We start from the raw sequence: 24,811 nt of genomic DNA, 5'->3' as shown, positions 1-24,811 counted from the left end.
TTCCGGTGTCGCAGGCATCCGTCTGGACGATAAAGGGTCGGCTGTAGTCAGGCGCACACAACACAGGTGCCCTACACAGACTTTCTTTCAAGCCATCAAAGGCCCTCTGACAGTCTTCAGTCCAATTAACCTTCCTAGGCTGTTTGGGTGAAGTCAGAGCTGTCAGGGGTGCATTTATGGTTCCATAGTCTGCCATGAAATTGCGATAATACCCAGTGAGACCCAAAAAGGCTCTCACCCGGGTTTGGGTAGTGGGAGTCTCCCAGTCATGTACATCCTGTACTTTGCTGGGGAGAGGTTGGATTTGACCCCCTCCTACCTCATGACCAAGATATGTGACTTTCCCCTGAGCTATCTGGCACTTGATGGCCTTGATAGTGAGTTTAGCCATTTTCAAGGCCTGCAACACCTTATCCAGATGTGTCAAATAATATTCCCAGGTGGAACTGTAGACAGCAATGTCGTCTAAGTAAGCCACACAAAAGGCTTCCAGCCCACTGAGCGCATGATTGACCAATCTCTGGAAGGTGGCAGGGGCATTCTTCAACCCAAAAGGCATGACCCTAAACTGGTAGAGTCCCTCTGGTGTTGAGAATGCCGTCTTTTCCTTGGCATGGTCCGTCAGAACTATTTGCCAATAGCCTGAGGTGAGGTCAAAGGTGCTCACAAATTTGGCAGCACCTATGGTGTCCACAAGCTCATCAGCCCGGGGCAATGGGTGTGCGTCACTTTTGGTGACAGCATTGACTCCTCGGTAGTCCACACAGAACCTCCAACCCTTGGTACCTGTCTGGGAACTTGCCTTGGGGACAAGGACCACTGGACTGGACCAGGGACTGGTTGAGGGTTCAATAACACCCAGATCCAACATCTTGGCGAGCTCAGCCTGGATGTGGTCCTTAACTGTATCTGACATACAGTAGCACCTGCTTTTGACTGGCACACTGTCACCAGTGTCAATCTCGTGCCTACACCACAGTGTAAGGCCTGGTGTCAGTGAAAACAGAAAGGCATACTGCCGGAGCAAAGCCCTGCAGGCCCTCTGCTACTCTGTCGTCAGATCTGGAGAGAGATGTACTCCTTCCACTGAGCCATCCTGAGGGTTGCTATGCAGCAAATCAGGAAGGGGCTCACTCTCATCCTTTTCTTGCTCTGAAGCTAGCAAGAGACATGAGACTTCTGCTCGCCTGTGGACAGGCTTGAGCCTGTTAACATGGAATACCTGAGGGGCTACCCCTGGGATTCCCATGTCAACCAGATAATTGACTTCACCCATCTTGGAGATGATCCTGAAGGGTCCAGTCCACCTGTCTGCCAAAGCTCTAGGCTTGGTAGGCTCCATCACAAGGATTTCCTGTCCCGGAGTCCAATCCACTTGCGAGGCTTTAAGGTCATGCCAGTACTTATTTAATTCCTGGCTGGCCTTGAGATTTGTTGTTGCTTGACCCATCATCTGTGTCATCCTCCATCTGAAGCCTAACACATAGCCCCCCACTTGCTTGGCGGGACCTGGAGGGGTGGCTTCCAAACCTTCTCTGATCAAGGCAAGGGGCCCCCCTCACGGGATGTCCAAAGAGTAACTCAAAGGGGCTGAAACCAATACCCTCTTGAGGTACCTCTCTGTAAGCAAACAGCAGGCATGGCAGGAGGATATACCATTTCCTCCTTAGGGGCTCATCCAAAGCACCTAGCATGCCCTTGAGAGTTTTATTAAACCTCTCAACCAGACCATTGGTGTGCAGAAGCAAGTTCACATTAAGTTCCGCTTTGCTGCTGGAACTCTGTGTTGCAACCCTTTGCTGCTCGTTTTATTGGATTGCCACTTCTGCTGGACTTGTGCGATTCCTGTCTCATCCCTCAGTGTTGACTGATGCTGCCTGTGATTGACAGGCTGTTTTTGACCCGCCCAACAACCTCTCAGGAACTTCCTCTTGTAACGTGTACATAAACTACTCGCACTGCACAGCGCGCGCGCACGAGCAAGTTCACGTTAAGTTCCGCTTTGCCGCTGGAACTCTGTGTTGGAACCCTTCGCTGCTCATTTTATTGGATTGCCTCTTCTGCTGGACTTTTGCGATTCCTGTCTCATCCCTCAGGTGACTTAAGCGACAACAACAACTCCAGCTTAATGACTTTGTTCGCTGGAGTCCTTTTGCCTGATTGACCCTGCCTGATTGACTGATTGTAACATCTGTTGTTCGCTGGAGTCCTTTTGCCTGATTGACCTTGCCTGATTGACTGATTGTTCCATCTGTTTGTTTCTAGTGTTGCCTGACACTGCCTGTGATTGACAGGCTGTTTTTTACCCTCCCAATAACCTCTCAGGAACTTCCTCTTGTAACGTGTACGTAAACTGCTCGCATGCGCACAGCACGCGCCCACGAGCAAATTCACGTTAAGTTTCGCTTTGCCGCTTTGCTGCGGCGTGGCGGCTGGGGCTTGCCCTCTGATATATCTTGTGTTCAATTCTTAAACAGTGTGGTTGATTCTTTGAGGGGGTGAGTACCTAAAGTGTAGGAATAAAGTGCAACTGTTTGCATAGTGTTTGTAATTTACACACTGAAATCTAATATGCCTGAAAACATTGCTCCACCTGAGCACCCTCGCACCATTCCCCAAATGTTTAACTCCCAAATTCCTCAGTTTATACTTACTCCGAGGAGTTGCCTTTTGCCATCAGTAACAAACAAGACCTCTTTAATCACTCTCCCTAAACCTCAGTTGAGTTCAGAGGTGCGGCCTCCCAATCATGCCATTCCCTTGCCTCTACAACACATGGTTGGATTGGGCTCAACTGGCTTGAAATGGGGAGAAAGTAACTGTTCTGGGGCGGATGCGCAACCAATTCAAACTATCTCAGACACAACTATTTTGGACTCTCTAAAGATGCAGAAGAGAAAGAGGAAATACCATCATAATACCTCACTGAACATCTCTCCCATTCCCCCATCTCATCTTTGAGTGTGTGTGAAAATAGTCCTGGCATCTCCATATATGCTAGCCAGTGTGAATCTCCCATCTCTATGTGTTCTAGTGGATGTTCGTCAGCGAGTGAGGTTTCAAATTCTGATTCTTCCTCGGTGACGACGATCTCCTCCACGGCTTCCTTCTCATTTCCAACTCCAAGTGTAATGAGATCCTCAAAATCAAAGGCCCTTGTTACAACTAATATGACTGAATTAGCACTGTCTGCTATTAATACTTCTGTTATGGGTGTCCGTAAATTATTTGAACATATGGATGAAAAATTAAAGAAACAGGCAGCTCAATTGGAGATGATCGATCCTCTGATGGACCCAAACACACAATCATTTGCCTGTCATGCCCGATCTCTCACCTCCTAGTACTCCAAAGGAATTCGATCAATCTGTGATTGTCTGTGGAAACTTGAACGAACAGCCTATGTCCTAATCGCCCACTGGCTCTCACCACTCCCAACTTCCCTACTTTAATAAAATCATTTGCTCTGTTGTTAATGAATTGGATGAGCCAAATGCGCAGTAAAGTGAGTCTCAAGATTCTCCAATAGTTGTGGTACCTGAGGTATTGGTATTAGTTAAGTCAGCCCCAGAAACCCAACATACTTTGGGTACTAGTGGCAAAAGACCATTTCGTCTAAAGCCTCAGATTCACTGTTCTATGCTGAAAAAATCAAAAATTCTTCAGCTCGTAGAGGAGAAAAAAGCACTCTCAATGCTTTCTTTAAAGCTATAGGAGGCTCTGTTCCACTGGCACATACTTCGAAGATACAACCAATGGTGTCTCCTACAGCTTCAGTGACCTTGAAGAATTTGGCACAGGAACCTGTGCAGTCTGCACCTCCCATGACTGTGCCTGATGCAGTTCAAATGACCACTAAAAACCAAAACATTCTTGAATATGCCCTGCTAGACAATCTCGTAGAAACGATTACCAACTTGGAGCTTGTGCCTCAAACCTGTGTACCTCCTGCTGCTGATGGTCAAAAAGCTAGCTCTAAACTCACTCAACCATTACCATCTTCGGTTACTAAGGCACAAGGCACTACAGCCACTGATCTTTTAAAGCAGGCTGTTGATGCATATTTGATGGAACGACTCCCATGCTCAAAAGAGCTACAACAACCTTTGACCCACCCACATCATCCTTTAACACCTAACATTTCTGAATCCATGTGTACACCTTTTGAGTTTAATCGTGTCTCCCACAATATTCCCTTGAATGATAGATGGCTTCAGCAGCCTCGCCACTTAAATACAAAACAAAACAAGTCTAATGCTATGATGCCGGAGCGGTCAAATCCCTCTTCTAATTCATCAACCTTAATGGATAAGGCCGCTCCATTTTCGTTTATTTTGAAATGTAGAGAAGGGCAATACCCCACGTATGATCTGAATAGATGTAGTGTCTTGAATATCTTTAGAGATGTAGTCGAACTTCAAGACGTTACATCAAGAGATATTGAACAAATTGAATTAATCTCTGACACATCTTTATCTGTTTTCAGATTATGGATTCCGTCTGGGGTGGTAGCCAATATAATTTGACAACCTAAAATGTCCCTATTTGAGATGGGCTTTTTGCTTGCCCAGGAGCCAAAATTGCACCAAAACTCAAAGAAAAGTTTGACACCTAGATCAAATATTTACCTGAGCCAGTCGGCGTACAATGCAAAGGGCATGGACTCTCAAAATGTACAAAGACAGTAACCATTAAACAGTCCAACCCAACAAGTGTTGAGTATTGCTAGCTGGAACACAAGAGGTCATGCACATCTCCAATCATCTATTCAATCCCTAGCTTTTGAGTTTGATATTTTGGTTTTTCAGGAAACCTGGTTTACAATACCCCCAATTTGGGATGGACATGATATTGTTCTCCTGCCAGGTCGGATAACTACAGGGCACCCCTCTTCAGGTCTCCTTGTAGCAGTAAATCGTACAAGAGGGTTATCCATCGTACCCTGGGCTGAAGAAAACATTCACTTACAACTGGTTAAAGTAACATTTGCTGCTCAATCTTTGGCTATCCTTAATGTTTACAGAAATCCGATGGCCTGGGCCGATGACGCCTTTTATGGAAGTGTGAATAGACTCCTGGAGCTGATTACTACCTCGGCCTCCACTTCCTGTACAATCATTATGGGCGATCTCAATTTAGATTGCTTTAATCCAAAACGCCTATCAAATGCTGTGTTAACCTGGCAAAGCTTTATGACAGAGAGACATTTTCAGTTGGTAAATGGGTCAATCAGTGGTGATTCGCCTCTGCAAACCACGTGGTTTCGCAATAATTCCTCTAGCACGATAGATTACATATATGTTGACAAAAGTTTGTTTAAAAAAGTGCAGAAGTTAGAAATTAATGCGCAATCTTGTAGTGACCATAAATTGCTTGCTATCTCATGTGAATGGAATGATTTGAAACTCAGAGAACATACAGAGAATGTAGGGCTGGGTCTCAATAATGCTAGAACCAGAATAAAATGGACCAATCCAAGGGTTTTTGAATTTGAGCATTTATTGCATCAGAATATGCCCAGAGTTGGGCTACAATATACCGAGATTCTAATGCCATTCGTCAACACTATCACTGTACCCGTTAAGGACCAAGTTAAACATAAACATCATTTTGATAATGCCATTTTGGCTAAACGAAGAGAATTCAGACAGTTAAAAAGAACGATCATCTCTTCACACTCATTGACCCGATGGAAAGAACTAACATTGGCTAAAACTAGATATAAAAACTGGTTATCAAGTCATAAAGCATTGATGTTTCAACAGGATAGTGAACATATGGCAGCCGCTATGAGTAATAAGAATTTAGCCGAGATGTGGCATCTGCTTGATAATCATTCGAACAACAGACAAGCCGATGCCCAACTCAATGCGGTAAATGAAGCTCAATGGATTGCCTATTTTTCTGCACTATATGCAGATAGTAAATTCATTGAATTTCAGGAAATTATGTGCAATCAACCGAGAGCAGTTGGAATCTTGATTTTACTCTGGAAGAAATTGAGGATGCCATCAAAAAGGCTAGCTCTTCTAGAGCTGCCGGACCAGATGGCATTTCCAATTACATACTCCAGAGTAATCTCGTGGAATGGGCTCGCATTCTATTTCGCATTTTCAAGTTAGTGGTGGCCTCTAAATCCATTTCGTCCTCTTAGCAATCGTCTGTAACCATCCCGATTTTTAAGAAAGGGGACAGAGCGGAAGCTGGAAGCTATAGACCAATTGCTCTGTTGGATTCCCCAGGGAAGATTTTTTCTAAATTTGTGCTGTCAACAAGTGGACCTTAAGTAATAACTATCGAGATCCCTGTCAGACAGGATTCATTCCGGGAATGCGCACTCAAATGAATCTAATAACTTTAAATGCAATAAAATCTTATTGCCAAGTTAGTAAACAACCACTATGTCTTGCATTCATAGATTTAAAATCCGCGTTTGATTCCGTTTCCCCGAGTCCTCTTGTTTGACAAATTGAAGAGAGATCATTGCCCAACTACTTTATTTGAAATTATTTATGCGCTACATTCAGGGACTTCGATCAGAGTCCGCTTATCTTTGGATGGGACCTTGTCAGTTCCCATCGTAACTGCTCGTGGATTGAAACAAGGGTGCCTGTTGGCACCCTCTATTTTTAACTACTATATTCACAATGTGACCCATATTTTCAATAAGGTGGTTTCTGATGCTCCCAAGATCAATAATCGACAAATACATACATTGATGTATGCTGATGATATGGTCTTAATTTAAAAAATTCAGAGTGGCTACAGAATCTTCTTACAGCGCTTAACTCTTATTTAGTCAACAATGAATTGATAATAAACACCAACAAAATTCAAATAATTATGTATTCGCCTAAGAAAAAGGGTGGTAATAAACATGCGTGGCACATAAGTCAGATACAATTTGAATTAGTATCTCAATACACCTATCTAGGCATGACTTTTGAAGGCTTCATGCAACCAACAGGCCAGCTTGAGCAAGTGGAGAGGAGATTAGACACTGCAATATCACAATCCAGGATACTTATGTATAGATACGGGAAGTTTTCCATTAAACCAGCCTGGTTCTACTGGACCCAAAAGGCTATCCCATGTATTTTGTATGGCTTAGAAACTCTTGCCACAACAACTAAATTTAATTTCGATAAATGGGAAGCCCGATATTGGAAAAAAAATCTTTCTTTACCAGCCTCCATTCCCAGAGCCTGGATTCGATATGAGCTGGGCTTGATCTCCCTCCAAGCCCTATAACAGTGGCGTCTATGCTCACTGTTCAGGAAATGTTTAATATCAACTGTAAATAATGTAATTCTACAAGATCTAACTGTGCATATGTTTACAACTGAACAGAAGTTTTTACGCCTCTGGACCAATAGAGTATACTCTCTTCTTGCTGATGCAGATGTTACAATTGAGATGCTAACTAATAACCCTGATAAGGCAAAAATTCAAATCTACAGAACTGACTCGATTAAGACATGTGAGTCATGTCGACTACATGCTGATGGGGACTATGAGCGCTTTCCACCAAAGAAAATGAGATTTTTACCAACATATCTCGTTAGATCGCCCTCACCAAAATATTGCGCTTAAATTCTATGATTGCGGTTCAATATATTTCCAACTCGAGCCCTACTCCTTAAACGGAAATTAATAACAAGACAGGATAGCAATTGCTGATTTTGTAACTCAGAAACCATTCTTGAAACTCTCGAACACCTACTAACTCAATGTCCTGCCTTAATTGAAATGAGGAAAACTAATTTCTCAAGACTCTGCCAACATTTGGCTAAACAGGAAGTTGATCAGTGTTGGTCAATTATACTGAATAGCTCCTACTTGTCAATTCAAGTGGCTGCTGTGAACTTTCTAGATAGCCTAAATTTAAAGATTGACAATGAAATTTAAATGGCAAATAGGGAAAACATAAAGAGGTACTTACCGGAATTGCTTGAACTAAATAATGCTCTTTTATGAAATAAGTGTACATAAGACATTGGTAAATATTGTAAAGCAAAGTCAAATGTGATTGTTTGGATTGTGTAGTTTCTGTTTTTTAATCTTTTTATAATTGTTCTTCTGTATGTGTTCTTTTTTATATTGTGATATACATTTGAAAGGTTGATTTAATTCAACCGATTCAATAAACAAAAAAAAGACCATTGGTCTCAGGGTGTTAAGAGGTGGAGAACTTGTAGGTTACCCCGCACTCTTTCCACATGGTTTTCATGTAACTAGACATGAAGTTGGATCCTCTGTCAGAGACAACCTCCTTAGGGAATCCAACACGGGTGAAAATGCCCAGGAGAGCCCTGGCAACCACCTTGGCAGTAACAGTCTGAAGGGGTATAGCCTCAGGGTACCTGGTGGCATGATCAACCAAGACCAGGATGAACTGATGTCCACCTGAAGTGGGAGGGTCAAGGGGACCAACAATTTCGATGCCCAACCTTTCAAACTGGCAATGGCTGCAGTGGGGCAATGACATTGCCTCCAGTCTTGCCAGACAACTGACAAGTTGGGCAGGTCCTGCAGTGGGACTCCACTTCCACTCCCATCTGAGGCCATTAAAAATGGGCAGAGAGCCTCTGCTTAGTCTTCTTGGTACCAAGATGACCAGCAAAGGGCACCTCATGCGCCAACTGCAGCAGGAAGGGCCTGTAAACCTGGGGTACCACCAACCACTTGAGGGCACCAGGTTCAGGCTTAGTGGGCTCACTAACAAGGAGCTCACCCTCCCAATAGATCCGGAATGTCCTAGGCACTTCTCCTTGTGCCTGGGACAGGGCCTGTTTCCTCAGACCCTTGAGAGAGTGGCACTCTTTCTGTCCCTTACAGAAGTCCACCTGGGAGGGTCCCCCTTCAGCTAACAAGCATTGAAGGTCGGGATGATCCTCCGGGTTGAGAACCTCTCCCACAGGAGAGTCTTCTGGCTCTTCTCCCACAGGAGTTGAGACGGGGTTTACCACTGGATCCAGCCCGTCCGCAGCATGAATCCCAATGGGTGCTGTCGGAACAGCAGGAAGAGCAGGGGCTCCCTCCACAGAGGTGGCCTTCTTACTCTTCCGTTTCCTTGGCCCCTTGGGTTTCCCTTTCGGCAAGGATACCGGTCTCGCAGCCGGACCCTGTGTGACCTGCGATCGGGTGACCGCCACAGCATCCATGGGTAGACAATCCGTGATCATCCCCAACTCGACCAAATCGTTTCCCAACAAAATGTTTGCAGGCACATTGTCCTGAACCAGGACCGGAAGCTTTGCTGTCTTGTCTCTAATCGTAATGTTGACTAAGGCTACAGGCGACAATTTGGGAGGCCCACCAGCTAACCTGGTGGTCTCAGAGGAGCACCTACATAGTCCTCTGGCTTGAGCAGGGTCCTGTCCACCACTGTCATGCTTGCCCCAGTGTCTCTCAAACCAGTAGAAGGCTGGCCATTCCAGAGGACACTTCTCAAAATCCTACGAGTGTTCTGTGGGATAGTCGCCAGTACTTCTGCGTACTGGTCCCAGGCCCCAAGGGACACTAAGGAAATCTCTACGGGAGCACCAAAGGTGATCCCAGTAGAGGAGGGGAGGACAGTGGCCTCCACCTCAGGTACGGCTGACAGCCTGGACTCCAAGTACCTTACCCTTACACTTTGGGTCACCCCTTCGGTGATCCAGAGCCCCACAATCCCAACATTTGCCAGGAGTGTGGGGTACGGTACTGGAACCACTGGGACCCTGCTTTGCAGCAGGCGGACCACTACTCTTACTCCTACCCACAACAGACTTATCCCCACTAGGTTTTTGGGTCTTCGGAGAGGAAGGTTTTGGTTTACCCGACTGTGACTGCTTTTGGGACTCCTCAGCTGTCTGAGAGGCCCCCTTTTCTTTGTCCTTGTCCTTCCCACTGGTGTCCTTAGGGGACACCCAGTGGGAGATCCACTTGTCAGCCAACCTAGCCAGCTTAAAGGGGTCCGAAATGTTCTGGTCAGCAACATACTGACGCAGCTCTGGTGAACAGGCCTCCGAAAAATGTTCAAAAAACAAAAGATAGGACAATTCAACAAACGTTTTCACTTTGTAACCATCAATCCACCCCATCATGTTCATGTGCGAAACACTCACCCAGTCAACCCAAGACACATTGGGCCTCATTCCGAGTACGGCGCTAACCAATGGCGCTATTAATGCCTTGGTTGACGCCGTACCCGGACCGGCAGCGCCTTGGTGGATGGCGGAATCACCGCCCCATTCCAAGGTTGGCGGGGCGGTAATTCCCCATTCACCAAGGCTCTTCCCCATTCCCAAATGAGCCCCCATAGGGCTCAATGGGAATGGGGAAGATGCAAATAACGGTGACCGTTCATTACGGTCACTGTTATTGGCTTGGAGGCCCCTTTGCGCCCTCGACTTTAACACCTGCTCAAAGCAGGCGTTAAGGGTGAGGGCGTAGAGGGAACTCGGAGTATGGTGGTAAGGGATTACCGCCACCGGTCTCGTTACCGGTGGCCGCTATCCCTTACCGCCATACTCGGAATGAGGCCCATTCTCTCATTTCCTAAAGTCCCGGAACCATTTAAGGTACTGCGTAGGTGTCTTGCCAAACTTGGCAATTAAAGCAGACTTCATGCACTCATACTGACCCCTTTCTTCCAGTTTCAGAATACAGTCATATCCAGTCTGAGGCACTCTGCTTAACAAACACTTAGCCCAATCTCTCTTATCAACATCATGAATTGCACAAGCCATTTCAAACGCTTCAATCCATTGGAGGATATCTGAACCCTCCGCATACATACCAACCAAATCTATTATAAACTTGGTTGCTGGGGACCTGACACTCTCGACTGGTTTGGCTGACGTCTCCACTCGAGCTTTCTCTAACTGGATTCACTGATATTCAGTGTCCTTGTCTTTGAGTTCAAGATCCCTATTCGTGAGTTCCATTTGCTGTGCCAACTCCTCCTTCTAAAGCTCAGCATCTATTTCCAACTTGCGATATTCAAAGGCCATCCTTAATAACTCAAGCTCCAAGGAAGTGCTGGGGTTTGGAACAGAGGCAGCAGGAATGGTGGCATTCCCAGTATCAGATTCGGTGACAGCCCTCGGGGTAGAGTCCTCATTGGTTGCACCCCCCCCTTCAAGAGTTTCACAATCAGTCTGGTAGTCCACCAGGGCAGCTATCAGCTCAGCCCTAGACTTATACACAAAGTCTAACTCCCTGGCTTCACAAGCACTCTGGAGAGCCTCTAAGCTCATCCGAGTCAATTTACCATTAGCAATAGTTTCCATTGCTTGTAATGCAGTTATCTTATACACAACTAAACCTCAATTTAATAAAGTACAGATATTTTGTAAGTGGCACAGTTATACACTGATTCTTAAAACCATAAGCATCCCACCGCTGCCACCAGTGTAAAGACCGGAGGGGGGTCTGTACTTCTGCTCTCTATATGGCAGAGGAGAGGCACAGAGGACCCCAGCCAAGACTCTATATTATTGGTACGTGGTCGAGCAATCAAGGCCTAGCTTCTCAGGAGGTGATGCAGGCTGGTTCTTAAGTACAGTGTAGTCCCCAAGCACCCACAAAGGAATGTCCGCACACTGTAGCGGTTAAAACACAGTTTTTATATAATTAATATTCAAGGTTATATACAATATAACGATAACACACTTTGTGCTCAGAAAATCAACAATGGTAAATATATGCAGTTCTACAGTGGTACCACAAGTATTATCAGATCTCATTAAAGTGCATCAACTATACTGTCAAAATGTCACACAGATCAATAAAGCGGAAACCAGCAGTAGAGAGAGGAAGGAAAGCAAGACGGTTGAACAATTGGCAGATTACTGGTCGCTACCGTTAAACACAGCTCTGTGTGGAGATCCCCGCACCTGGGCAACCTGTAGAATAAAGATACAAGCCCAGTCCATATATTGTTTGCACTAGACTTCCCAATAGTTCTGCAACCCCAAAGTACCTGGCGTTGTAGTGTTCCTCGGTGGGGAATCGACGGCCCTTCTTGAGTGCCCTCCCTTTAAGGCAGGAGTCACGGGTCGTTGAACGTCCGACGGAGAACAGGATGGGCTACGACGGTGGAGTGGCAGCTTCGTTCCTAGCGGTGCTCATTGATGGGGAAGCGTAAATGTCCTGCAAGGAAGGGGCGTGCAGGGCACCTCGGTGTCGATAGTTCTGGACCGCAAAGAGTTTGAAGAACTGGGGCCCAGCAAGGGCGTCGAGTCGTCGGCGTCTCTGTGGTCTTTGGGTGACGGGAAACCCACTGGTGGATGCTCCTCGGCGCGTCGACGGTCAGGCCTTCTCTAGCAGGATACAGCGGCGACGATGTGGACGAGAGCGTCCTTGGATTTGAAAGTTCTTAGGCAAACGGGAGCACGGCGGCTCCAGTCGGCCACAGCGGTCGGCGACAGTGGCAGACAACAGTCCAGACGCTTCTCTTTGTGATTCCGTGGCGGTCCCCGTCTCGGGTAGGCAGCCTGTCGAAGGTCTGTCTACCAGGAAGCTTTGGCAAAGATCTGCTGGTGCACGATGGTCCCTCGTAGCTCAGGAAGAGGGCGCCTTACAAGGTCCTCTCTGGGTCAGTCCTTGGAGGCACAGCAGCTTTCAGATTGTGAAGGAGAGCAACAGCAATTCTTCTCGTCCAGCAGGGCTTCAAGGTTAAGCTTCAGTTTCAACTCGAGTTTTTCTTCAGCTTCTGAACATGAATTCTAGCAGTGAGAGGCCCCCAGATATACTAGTTGATCTCCCATTCATTCTGCTGGGTCACACTCAGGCAACCAATTGGTCAGAAGGCCATTCATGCAGGCAGGCATCCGATCAGGTGCATAGTGCATTCAGGCCATTCACTCCTCTCCAGACACTCACAACAAGTTATGTGTATTGGGACAAGTACCCAGCCATTCAACACTCCACACTGCATTCATACCAGTTTCGGGCAGGGCTGTCTCAGTCATTGTGTCAAACACCAGATATTAGACACCCACAACACAGAATGCGTATTCGTCACACATTCCATTCACCCAGGTCCCACCCACAGGCGTACCCACAACATACAGTCATTGGGAAGGCTCCAGCCAGTCTGGCCTGGACTTCACAACAACACCATATATGGAACTTCCACCCAACAGCCGGTCACGGGGAAGGGACAGAGTCTGAGCTTCTCAGGACTTTGGGAAACAAGGTAACAGGCAATAGAAAGTAAGAGTCCACAGGGGCCATCTTGTTTCCTATCAGGAATCAACTGATTCCAATGGCAGGGCCTGGGTATCCCAAAATGGAGGATACTCAGAGCACCTGTCAAATTCAGCATGGAGCTGCCACCAGCCCATACCCTGCTCTGTGGGTCAAAAAACATACACTAGGGGCACAGGGTTGTACCCCCACACATGGGTGCCATAAGGGTATCCCATGGCTCTGTTCACCAAACCAAAAGAGAGGGCTGCACCGCCAGGAATCCCACATGAACTCCTGCACGGAAAACACGACAGAACACACGATAAAAAGCGGAGGCCCTGTCCCTCTGAGGAATTTCCAGCATCACAAGTACCAACTGCCATGGAGCGGCTCACACAGTCCACTGTGTGCAAGCCCGATTTTAGTGACTGTGACATGGCATTCTTCTCAGCTTGAATGATGTTCAGAAAGCCCCATCCCTCTTCACTCTCAGGGACATGTTGTGCTGCCATAGCAACCACCTCCCACAAGGTATGCATGAACTTGTCCAAGACACAGGTGGGGATGACCGCCTTCAGAGCTATGCTGCCAGTCAAGAAGACTCTCTTCCTCAGAGTGTCCACCCTCTTATCGTCCCTGTGCAGTGGAATTGTGGGGTACATTGCTCCCTTGGAAGCAGAGGTGGTTGCCTGTACCACCAGGCTTTCTGGACTTGGGTGCATAGGTTTTCCCTTGGGAGAAGAATCTGAAGAGGTCGATCGAGAGTGATGGCGTCTTTTTCTGGCCTTCTTCGAGGAAGACGGCAAAGAGCGAGGAGACCTCGACCTTGAACGCTTCGCATGTGTGCTGTGTCTCTTGGATCAGTGAGGAGAAACATCTCTCAAGCGCTTGTCTTCAGATGATTTCTCCTTCGACATAGTGATAGAAGCAGGTTTGGGGGAAAGTCTACCCAGGGCAAGTTTCCCCTTCCTCTCTTTTATGGCTTTTACCATCATCGATTCACACGAGCCACAGCCATCAACTTTGTGGTCCGATCCTAAGCACCAGAGACATACTCAATGCAGATCTGTATGGACATTTTCAAACTGCAAACGGCACATCTCTTGAATCAAGTTTTCAGGGTTGATGAAGACATATTCGAAAAGAAATTCAAACTTCATAGCAAAGAAGGAATGGCGAGGTGAGAGAACCGTTTCAAGCAAGCTGTGTACAAAAACGGAACTGAGTCAACGGGCGCAGTGCGTGCCATTAATACCGATGCCAACGTTATACTCGAGATGGATGGAGGGCTTTGAGGGACACAAGTTTGCCGATCATACTGCATGGTGGCCTCTAGTGTGAAACGTTTTTGAGCTGCAAGTAGGGTATTAGAATATATCAAAGATGAGGAATATGTGGGAGGACACAATCCATTAGAAGAATATAGATTTATAGGGGGGATCAATGGGAACGTGCAATAGTTTTAAAATATATGTCGAAAATCAGTGCCCACTGACCATGGCCCAAGGCCATGGCTAGTGGTCTGGTAGTGATGTAAGAAATGTAGCGGGCACAGTCCAAGGCTGCGCCCACTGACCATGGCCAGTGGCCATGGCTAATGGGCCTGTAGTGTTCCAAAATGGACAGAGGGCACAGCCGAAGGCCATGGCTAGTGGTCTAGTAGTGTTCTATACTATACACAAAGGTCATGCCCAGTGTCGCGGAAAAGATCTATGGAATAACAAAACCCTTGAATTTAATGGGAAAAAAAAAACTTTAGTTAATGATCATGTAAGGTAAAAAAAACGAATTGCAGAAAAAGCCCCTGGAAATTCAGCTAAAGCCACCTTAACGTCAAGCACCCTGTTGCGTGGACTATGACCGCAATGATAACATCACAGATGACTGTTAGGGAGAATTCTCTGTTAAGGCTAATTTCCCAAACCTAGTGAGTTCCCCAGCAGCTTTGCTGGATTTTTGGGGTTTCTTTTTTTCTCCAGCTAAGAGTGAGACTCTTGTTCTCCCACTCTTAGGCATGATTTGAGAATGTCCTTTGACAATGTCATTTGTTTTATGGGCTATGGGGTCTTTTACTCCATAGGGCTTCATGTGTTTTTGGTATGTTTGTTACATAGCACCCTCAGTGCAGTAACACAGGGGTTCATAGAGACCCAGAAACATAGACTCCATACCCTGGGACTGACTACTGTCTCCCAGGGCATGTAAAGTCACCATTGGCTTTACTAGTCTCAAATTGTGAACAGAACCAGTACAAACCATCATATTTTGGAAGTACTGGTAGGGGTAATTTGATTGCCCCTGGGTCTGTTTTCCAAGGGGGCACTGTCCAGTCCCCCCTTGTCGAGTTTCTGTCTGGTGGCAGTGGATACCACGCAAAATATTCCACCGGAATACTTCCTATGAGATTTTCCCATTCATTTTAAAGGCACCACTTTTTGGTGCAATGTTAAAGATACCGCCAGGTTATTTATTTAGTATTTATTCCCCGGTTGAGTCTTTTTGCCAGGACTCTGTTTCAAAATGGCATTTGTGTTTGCCTCTGAAACTCTAACCCAAGTCGAGCCCTTTGTTCCACTTTTTGGCGGGCTTCTCCACAGAGGCCCTCCAAATGGTGCCACTCTGTCTGGGGTCAACAGGATGTGTGGGAGGGGGATTAGACACCCTGGACTGAGTTGCCTTGGCAACTCAAGTCGCACTCTTGTGCGATTAGCTCAGTGGTGAGCCGCCCGGCTCGTGACAGCTAGGCTGATGAATGGGGGTTTTGCTATATAAAAGCAGGGCTTTGGAGACTGGAACTTCAGAAGTCGCCACAGGACCTTAAGAATCCGAAGAGGGGAGAAGCTGAGCCATCTACAATGACGACACCACCGGTGGAACCCTGCTGTACGAACTCACCACTTCCCCCACGACAGAGGAGATCTTCTTCCAGGAGAGTCTTCTTCCCTGTGAGTTGGTGGGACCAACCAGTTCGCCTGTTTTGCCTTCCTGGATCGTCTCATGGTCAAATCGCCCGTGCCAAGCACCCCAGTAGCCGGATAGCCACGCTTCACCACTACCATGAATAAAAGGGTCGTACCTTTTAACCGGGAAACTCCGCGGCTGGTCTCTTCCCTGGCAGTGCAACGACCTCCAGTTTCCTCCACTTTGAGATCATCTCTTCCCCTGGACGAAGCCCTGACTTGCACCCGCTGCCAGGAAAAACTGCCCCCACTAGAGGTTTCTCACCATTTCAGGTACTTTGTCCCGTCTGGTCTCCCTTGCAACAGATTGTCCAAGGTGTCCCGTAAATCCTTGCCTCTCTATCCTGGGTTGACCTCGGACCTGCTAACTTTACCTTTCTGAACTGATCCAACCTCTTTTGACTTTTCTGCAAAGACTTTGAGTGCATTTCCACTGTGTGATCTTGGGCACATTCCGCCTTGCTCTCTCCAAGAGTGGGCCTGGCCTATGAACTTTTTGCTATACAGTAGACCATGCCTTTCTTGACTTGCTGTGGTTTCTTAAACGTGTTGGTACTGTGTTATTTTCCTATTCTGCCTTTTCTCTCCCTTTTTAAACAAATTATTGGAGTGCCATCTACGGTTACACGCTCAGCTCTGTTTTGCTAAATAAGTGGTGTCTTAACCTAGACTTGTCGAATAATTAACTAGGGAGGTGTATATACTTATAGTGACTGTGTTTGAACGTGCTTGACATATTAGTGCCAGTGTATTTTTAAATAAATAATTATATACTTTTATACCAACGCTCTGGTCAGTGTTTGCTTGTGCTAATGTATTTTTAGCCCTATTGTGTATACTCTAAGTACTGCGTAACTCTTCTTGAGAGAAGTCTGACTGCTCAGCCACAGCTACCAGGTACAGGTAAATCTGGGTGGTGCAGACTGCTACCAATTGGGTTTACTGCTTACTCCTGTGGTCTTAAACATTTTGCAATGGTCCCTAAGAGAACTGCACAGGTTTCTGCCTAACACTGGTGTACAGCAGTGGGATTTGTATTGAGTATACATTTTAGTGTGCTTTTAGATAACTTAGTGCAACTAACCACAAAGCTTAGCACTAAAAAGTTTATTTTCTAACCTGTCAACTATGGAAGGTTATAAGCAGAAGAATCTCCTGACTAAAGGCAAGAAAATGGAGCTAATAGAAAGATTATTAGCAAACCAAAATCTGGGTGATGGTTCAGAGGAACCTACTCCCCCAGTAAATGTAGATAACAGTGATGATATTGATCTTGATCAAAGTGTTGATAATTTTGAGTCAGAGTCAGAAGAGGAGGGTGAGGCTGTTGTGATTGTCCCCTTTAGGCCTCTGTTTGCTGTACCAGCTGTACGTACTGGACCTTTGCCAGGTCCCTCATTTAGTCCTCAATGTATGGAACTAGAGAAAATGAAACTTGAATTGGAGTTTAGAAGACTTAATGCTCAAACAGAACAACGGCACCAAGAACTAAGGATCAGAGAAATGGAGCTCAAGCATGAGCTAGAGATGAAGAAATTGTCTGTTGAAAATGCTTCTCTCTCCGGATCCTCTCGGACTACCAGTCCCAAAAGACCCCGGATGCCTAAAGAGATTGTGGGTATGTATGAGCCTAAGTTGGATGTGTTGGATTGGTTGGCTATGTTTGAGTATAATCATGGGCTCCAGGACATCTCAGGGAATGAGATACTTCCCTGGTCATTCTCTAGGCTCCCCCCTGTTGCATCTGATGTGGTAATGGAATTGGGGGAGGTGGATAAGAAGGATTATTAATGTGTTAAGCTAGCTTTAATAGCTAGATTTGGGAAGACCCCTTCCCAGCACCTTAAGAGGTTTAGGACCCTCAAAAAGCATGATTGTACCCCTTAGGCTACCTGGGTGAGTGAAATTTTGAAGAACTTGGAGGGATGGATTAAAGGTTACAGGGTGAACACTTATGAGGGAATGAAGAATTTTGTTATGTTGGAGTCAATTTATGATGCCTGCTCTCCTGAGCTCAGACAGCACTTGGCTGATTCAAAGGAATTAGATTCCAGAAAGCTAGCTAAAGCTGTTGACTTGTGGGTTGCCAACAGGGCTACTCACAAGGACTCTGGGGCAACTCAGAAAAAGGATGAGGGGAAATAGCCAAAAAAGGACTCCAAAGAGAATTCTAATAATTCCAATCCCAAAGAGGGCCCCAAACAAAACAATAAGGGTAAGCCAGAAGGGAAGCCAAATCAGGCTAGTGTACCTGCTGGTGCCAAACCAGAAGGAGGTCAGAACAAGCCACCATTCCAAAAAGCATTTGGTAAATGCTATGTTTGTGGCTCAACTGACCATGTGAAAGGGGATCCCAGATGCAAAGATAAACCTTCAGGGGTCCACACTGTCTCCTTATCCTTCGCTCCAGAGGAGGAAGTACAGATGGCCAGTGGAAACTTTCTACTACTGGCTGATGATCCCATTGGAGACTCAGCCAGTGTTTCTTTAGTGTCCCTGGGGTTGTGGGAACAACAGAATTTAGATGTATATAATTCTATCCCAGATAATACTAAAGAGTATTATAAGGACAGTGTCCAGGTGAATGGTGAGGAGACTCCTGTCATTAAGGACACTGGGGCCAGCATAACTGTGGTGGATGAATCATTTTTCAAGGCAGAGGATGTTGCTAAGGCACCCACACGCCTCACCAAGTTAGCTGGAGGACCTGTGCAGATGCTTCCCCAATTACCAGTCCTCATCCAGTGCAATGATATGACTATGAAGATACCTGTCAGTGTACAATGTGAGGTACCAGGAAGGGTTCTGTTGGGAAATTACCTGAACACTCTTGGAGTAGTGTCACACACTCCCAGACCTCCTAGTAAAAGGTTACAGGAGCTAACCAGACCTGCAAGAGAGAAAACCATGAGAGGTTCTTGTCTGGAGATGATGAAGAAAGATATCACTCCTTCTCCACTGGAGCAACTTACTGCAGTCTCAAAATCAACAGAAGCAAAGGGGCAACCCAAGACTTCTAAGAAGAAGCCAGCAGCAAGCACTTCAGTGCTTCCAACAAGGACTTCACCTAGGTTGTCCAAAGTTACACCTGTAACTCCACCTCCAGCTGAGGCTGCGAGGGAGGTACAACCCTGTGTGGTTGAACTGGACTCTGAAGAAGAGCTAGTAGAAGGCCAAGAACCTATTGGAGATCTGGATCCTGTTGACCATCCTGAGCTGCAGTCTTTACTGGCAGAAGGTGGACCCAACAGGGCAGACTTCAGACTTCAGTAAGAGACAAAGAGAATGTCCAACTCTGGCAGGTTTTCGCCACCAGGCAGCTTCTCAGGCAGATGGGCAAGAGCCTGGGAAGTATAGGTTACACTGGGAAGATGGCCTCTTCTACAGTGAACCGACTGAGTCTGCACCAGGAGACTACAAGCGGCTTGTAGTACCTCAAGAAAACAGACAACAGTTCTTGCAACTAGCCCATGAAATTCCTTTGGCTGGTCACTTGAGTTTCAAGAAGACCTAGGGAAAGGCTCTCACTCTACTTTTATTGGCCACAAATGGGGGCTGAGGTAGATAAGTTTTGCAAGAGCTGCCACACCTGCCAAACTTCTGGTAAGGCTGGTTCCAAGAATGTGGCACCTTTAGTGCCTCTCCCAGTAGTGGGAGTCCCATTTGAGAGGGTAGGGATTGTCATTGTTGGTCCCCTTGATCCTCCAACCTCCTCAGGCAACAGGTTTATCCTTGTTGTAGTAGACCATGCTACTAGATACCCTGAGGCAATTCCTATGAGAACTGTTCCAGCTCAGGCTGTGGCTAAGGCCCTCCTTGGTATTTTTACCAGGGCTGGGTTTCCTAAGGAAGTAATCTCTGACAGGGGGTCACATTTTATGTCCCACTACATGAAAGCCATGTGGAAAACCTCTGGAGTTACTTACAAGTTCTCAACCGCATACCACCCTCAGACAAATGGGTTGGTAGAAAGGTTCAACAGAACCATGAAGAGCATGATAGGTGCTTTAGAAGAACACCTTAAAAGAAAGTGGAACCTTCTACTGCCATGCCTTCTCTTTGCTTATAGAGAAGTCCCTCAGGAGGGAGTAGGTTATTCTCCCTTTGAACTTCTTTATGGCCATCCAGTCAGAGGTCATTGGCCCTGATTAAGGAGGGGTTGGAGACTGCTCCTTCCCCCAAGCCAGTCAGAGTGACTGACTATGTGATAGGTCTCCGGAGGAGAATGTCACACATGATGGCAGAAGCTAGTGATAACCTGAAAGCTGGACAAGCTTTGGTCAAGCATTGGAATGTTCAAAAAGCGAACATGGTTGAGTTCACTCAAGACCAGCTAGTTCTAGTTATGATCCCAACAAGGCAGAGGGCCTTGCAAGATAAATGGATGGGACCCTTAAAGGTTGTGGGTAAACTTAGTAAGGTGAACTATCTGGTGGACTTGGGCAATCCCAAGGAGGCTGCCAGAGTCTTCCACACCAACAGACTAAAGGTGTATGTCTCCAGGCCTGAAGTAGGAGCGTTGCTTCTAGCTTCATCAGAAGAGGAAGAAGAGAGTGAAGCACTCCCTGATCTCCTCAGAGGCTTACCCTTGGATGAACAGATTAAAGGAGTGAAACTCTCTTCAAATCTGACACCTGAGTAACAAGAGGAGTGCAAATCTATGTTAAATCTGTTTGCCTCCCTGTTCTCACTTTCACCAGGCTTGACCCCTTGGGGACAGCATGATATACTCAATGGTGACTGTCTGCCAGTCAAAAGCAGAGGATACAGAATGTCAGAGAATGTAAGATCCCACATCAAAAGGGAGGTCAGCAAGATGCTTGACCCCGGGGTAATAGAGCCCTCTACTAGTCCATGGTCTAGCCCAGTTGTGTTAGTACCAAAGGCAGGATCCAAAGAATTGAGATTCTGTGTGGATTATAGAGCTCTTAATGCAGTCACCAAGACTGATGCCCACCCTTTGCCTAGAACAGATGAGTTGGTGGGCAGACTTGGTGCAGCCAAGTTTCTCAGCACATTTGATCTAACGTCAGGCTATTGGCCCTGACAGACCATGCCAAGGAGAAAACTGCATTTTCTACCCAGTTGGCTTATACTAATTTAGGGTTATGCCTTTTGGACTGAAAAATGCACCTGCTACATTCCAATGGATGGTAAATCAGGTTCTGACTGGGACGGAGGACTTCTGCTTGGCATACTTGGATGACATTGCAGTGTTCAGCCACTCCTGGGAAGAGCATGTTAACCACCTAGGATATGTTTTGCAGGCTCTTGAGAAGGCCAACCTGACCATAAAGGCAAGCAAATGCCAAATTGGGCAGAGTAAAGTGATCTACCTTGGGCATGAGGTAGGAGGTGGAGAAATAAGGCCTCAGTTCGATTGAAGCTGTGCAAAATTGGACAACACCTACTACTCAAACCCAGGTGAGAGCCTTCTTAGGCCTCACTGGGTATTACAGAAATTTCATTGAGAACTCCACTGAATGTTATCTCCTCTCCAAAATTCCCTAAGAAGGTCAGATGGAATGAGGAGTGCAATCAGGCCTTTGAAAACCTGAAGAAAGCTCTTTGCCAAGCACCAGTACTGAGAACTCCTGACTACCACCAAACTTTCATTGTACAGACAGATGCTTCAAATATAGGTATAGGTGCAGTCCTTAGCCAACTGGATGGGAAAGGTAGGGCGCACCCCATTTGCTTCATCAGTAGAAAGCTGGAGGATCCTGAGACAAGGTGGGCAACAATTGAAAGAGAATGTTTTGCCATTGTGTGGGCTATGAAGAAGTTTAGGCCATACTTGTATGGTTCTACTTTTGTCATTCAGACTGACCACCAACCCTTGAGATGGTTGATGCAAATGAAGGGGGAAAACCCAAAACTATTGAGATGGTCAATCTGCCTTCAAGGGTTTGATTTCACCATTGTGCACAGGTCAGGGTGTCACCACCAAAATGCTGTTGGTCTCTCTAGGATGTATGTCATCGACTAGAGGTCTGAGATTCATCCAGGAGTGGATTAAATCCTCCTGTCCCTTATTCTGGGGGGGGGGGGGTGAGTGTTAGGGAGAATTCTCTGTTACGGCTAATTTCCCAAACCTAGCTTTGCTGGATTTTTGGGGTTTATTTTTTTCTCCTGCTCAGAGTGAGTCTCTTTTTCTCCCACTCTTAGGCATGATTTGAGAATGTCCTTTGACAATGTAATGTGTTTTATGGGCTATGGGGTCTTTTACTCCACAGGGCTTCATGTGTTTTTGGTATGTGTGTTACACAGCACCCTCAGTGCAGTAACACAGGGGTGTCATAGTGACCCCCAAACATAGACTCCATACCCTGGGACTGACTACTGTCTCCCAGGGCATGTAAAGTCACCATTGGCTTTACTAGTCTCAAATTGTGAGCAGAACCAGTACAAACCATCATATTGTGGAAGTACTGGGAGGGGTAATTCGATTGCCCCTGGGTCTGTTTTCCAAGGGGGCACTGTCCAATCCCCCCTTGTCGAGTTTCTGGCTGGTGGCAGTGGATACCATGCAAAATATTCCACCGGAGTACTTCCTATTGGATTTTCCTATTCATTTTAAACGCACCACTTTTTGGTGCAATGTTAAAGATACCGCCGGGTTATTTATTTAATATTTATTCCCCGGTTGGGTCTTTTTGCCAGGACTCTGTTTGAAAATGGCGTTTGTGTTCGCCTCTGAAACTCTAACCCAAGTCGAGCCCTTTGTTCCACTTTTTGGCGGGCTTCTCCACAGAAGCCCTCCAAATGGTGCCACTCTGTCTGGGGTCAACAGGATATGTGGGAGGGGGATTAGGCACACTGGACTGAGTTGCCTTGGCAACTCAAGTTGCACTCTTGTGTGATTGGCCCAGTGGTGAGCCACCCGGCTCACCACTTAGCATGTTTTAGTGACAGCTAGGCTGATGAATGGGGGTTTTGCCGCATAAAAGCAGGGCTTTGGGGACTGGAACTTCAGAAGTCGCCACAGGACCTAATGAATCCAAAGAGGGGAGAAGCTGAGCCATCTACAAGGACGACACCACCGGTGGAGCCCTGTTGTACGAACTCACCACTTCCCCAACGAGAGAGGAGATCTTGTTCCAGGAGAGTCTTCTTCCCTTTGAGCTGGTGGGACCAACCAGTTCACCTGTTTCGCCTTCCTGGATCGTCTCGTGGTCGAATCGCCCATGCCAAGCACCCCGGCGGCCGGATAGCCATGTTTTACCAGTACTGCGAATAAAAAGGTTGTACCTTTTAACCGGGAAACTCTGCGGCTGGTTTCTTCCCTGGCAGTGCAACGACCTCTAGCTTTCCTCCACGTCGAGATCATCTCTTCCCCTGGACGAAGCCCTGACTTGCACCCGCTGCCAGGAACAACTGCCCCCGTTGGAGCTTTCTCACCATTTCAGGTACTGTGTCCCGCCTGGTCTCCCTTGGACAGATTGTCCAAGGTGTCCCGTAAATCCTTGACTCTCTATCCTGGGTTGACCTCGGACCTGCTAACTTTACCTTTCTGAACTGATCCAACCTCTTTTGACTTTTCTGCAAAGACTTTGAGTGCATTTCCACTGTGTGAACTTGGGCACATTCCGCCTAGCTCTCTCCAAGAGTGGGCCTGGCCTATGAACTTTTTGCTATACAGTAGACCCTGCCTTTCTTGACTTGCTGTGGTTTCTTAAAAGTGTTGGTACTGTGTTATTTTCCTATTCTGCCTTTTCTCTCCCTTTTTAAACAAATTATTGGAATGCCATCTACGGTTACGCGCTCACCTCTGTTTTGCTAAATAAGTGGTGTCTTAACCTAGACTTGTCGAATAATTAACTAGGGAGGTGTATATACTTATAGTGACTGTGTTTGAACTTGCTTGACATATTAGTGCCAGTGTATTTTTACAAGTGTGTTTTAAAATAAATAATAATATACTTTTATACCAAAGCTCTGGTCAGTGTTTGCTTTTGCTACTGTATTTTTAGTCCTATTGTGTATACTCTATATACTGCCTAACTCTTCTTGAGAGAAGTCTGACTGCTCAGCCACAGCTACCAGGTAAATCTGGGTGGTGCAGACTGCTACCAATTGGGTTTACTGCTTACTTCTGTGGTCTTAAACTTTTTGCAGTGGTCCCTAAGGGAACTGCACAGGTTTCTGCCTAACAATGACTTCACCGATGGCAAGTATAGTGGCCACAGCCAAAGCCTGTGGCCACATAGTGGATCTAAAAGAAACATATTGGGGGAACATGCACAGTGGACACGGCCAAAGGCCATGGCCGAAGACCGTGGCTAGTGAATCGGTAGTGTTTTAAAATATACAGGCTGTGCCCACTGCCCAGGACTGAAGGAGCTGGCTAGTCGGCCCGAAAGATATGTATAGTGGGCCCAAATTAAAAATATTTGGGATCGTGTACATTGGACAGAGCCAAAGGCCATGGCCCTTGAAATTCACTGAAATAACCTTAGCAAAGATGCAGTTAAGTTGTGTAGATTTAATGCAACAAACCCTTGGAAATTCAGCTTTACCTGGCACATTCCTGTTGCAAAGCCCATGAGCACATGCATATTATAAGAGATGGGGGAATGGGAGGGGCGAGCAGCCATGAGGTGAGCAGCAGACCTGTTGAGCTCCTGCCGGTTCTGTAATTGATGAGACCATACAAACAATATAAGAGCATG

The sequence above is a fragment of the Ambystoma mexicanum genome, chromosome 5q (assembly GCF_040938575.1).
Source record: "Ambystoma mexicanum isolate Mex_15411 chromosome 5q, UKY_AmexF1_1, whole genome shotgun sequence".
In the NCBI taxonomy this organism is placed as follows: Eukaryota; Metazoa; Chordata; class Amphibia; order Caudata; family Ambystomatidae; genus Ambystoma; species Ambystoma mexicanum.
The sequence above is the reverse complement of the archived record's forward strand: the minus strand, read 5'-3'. Positions refer to the sequence as shown.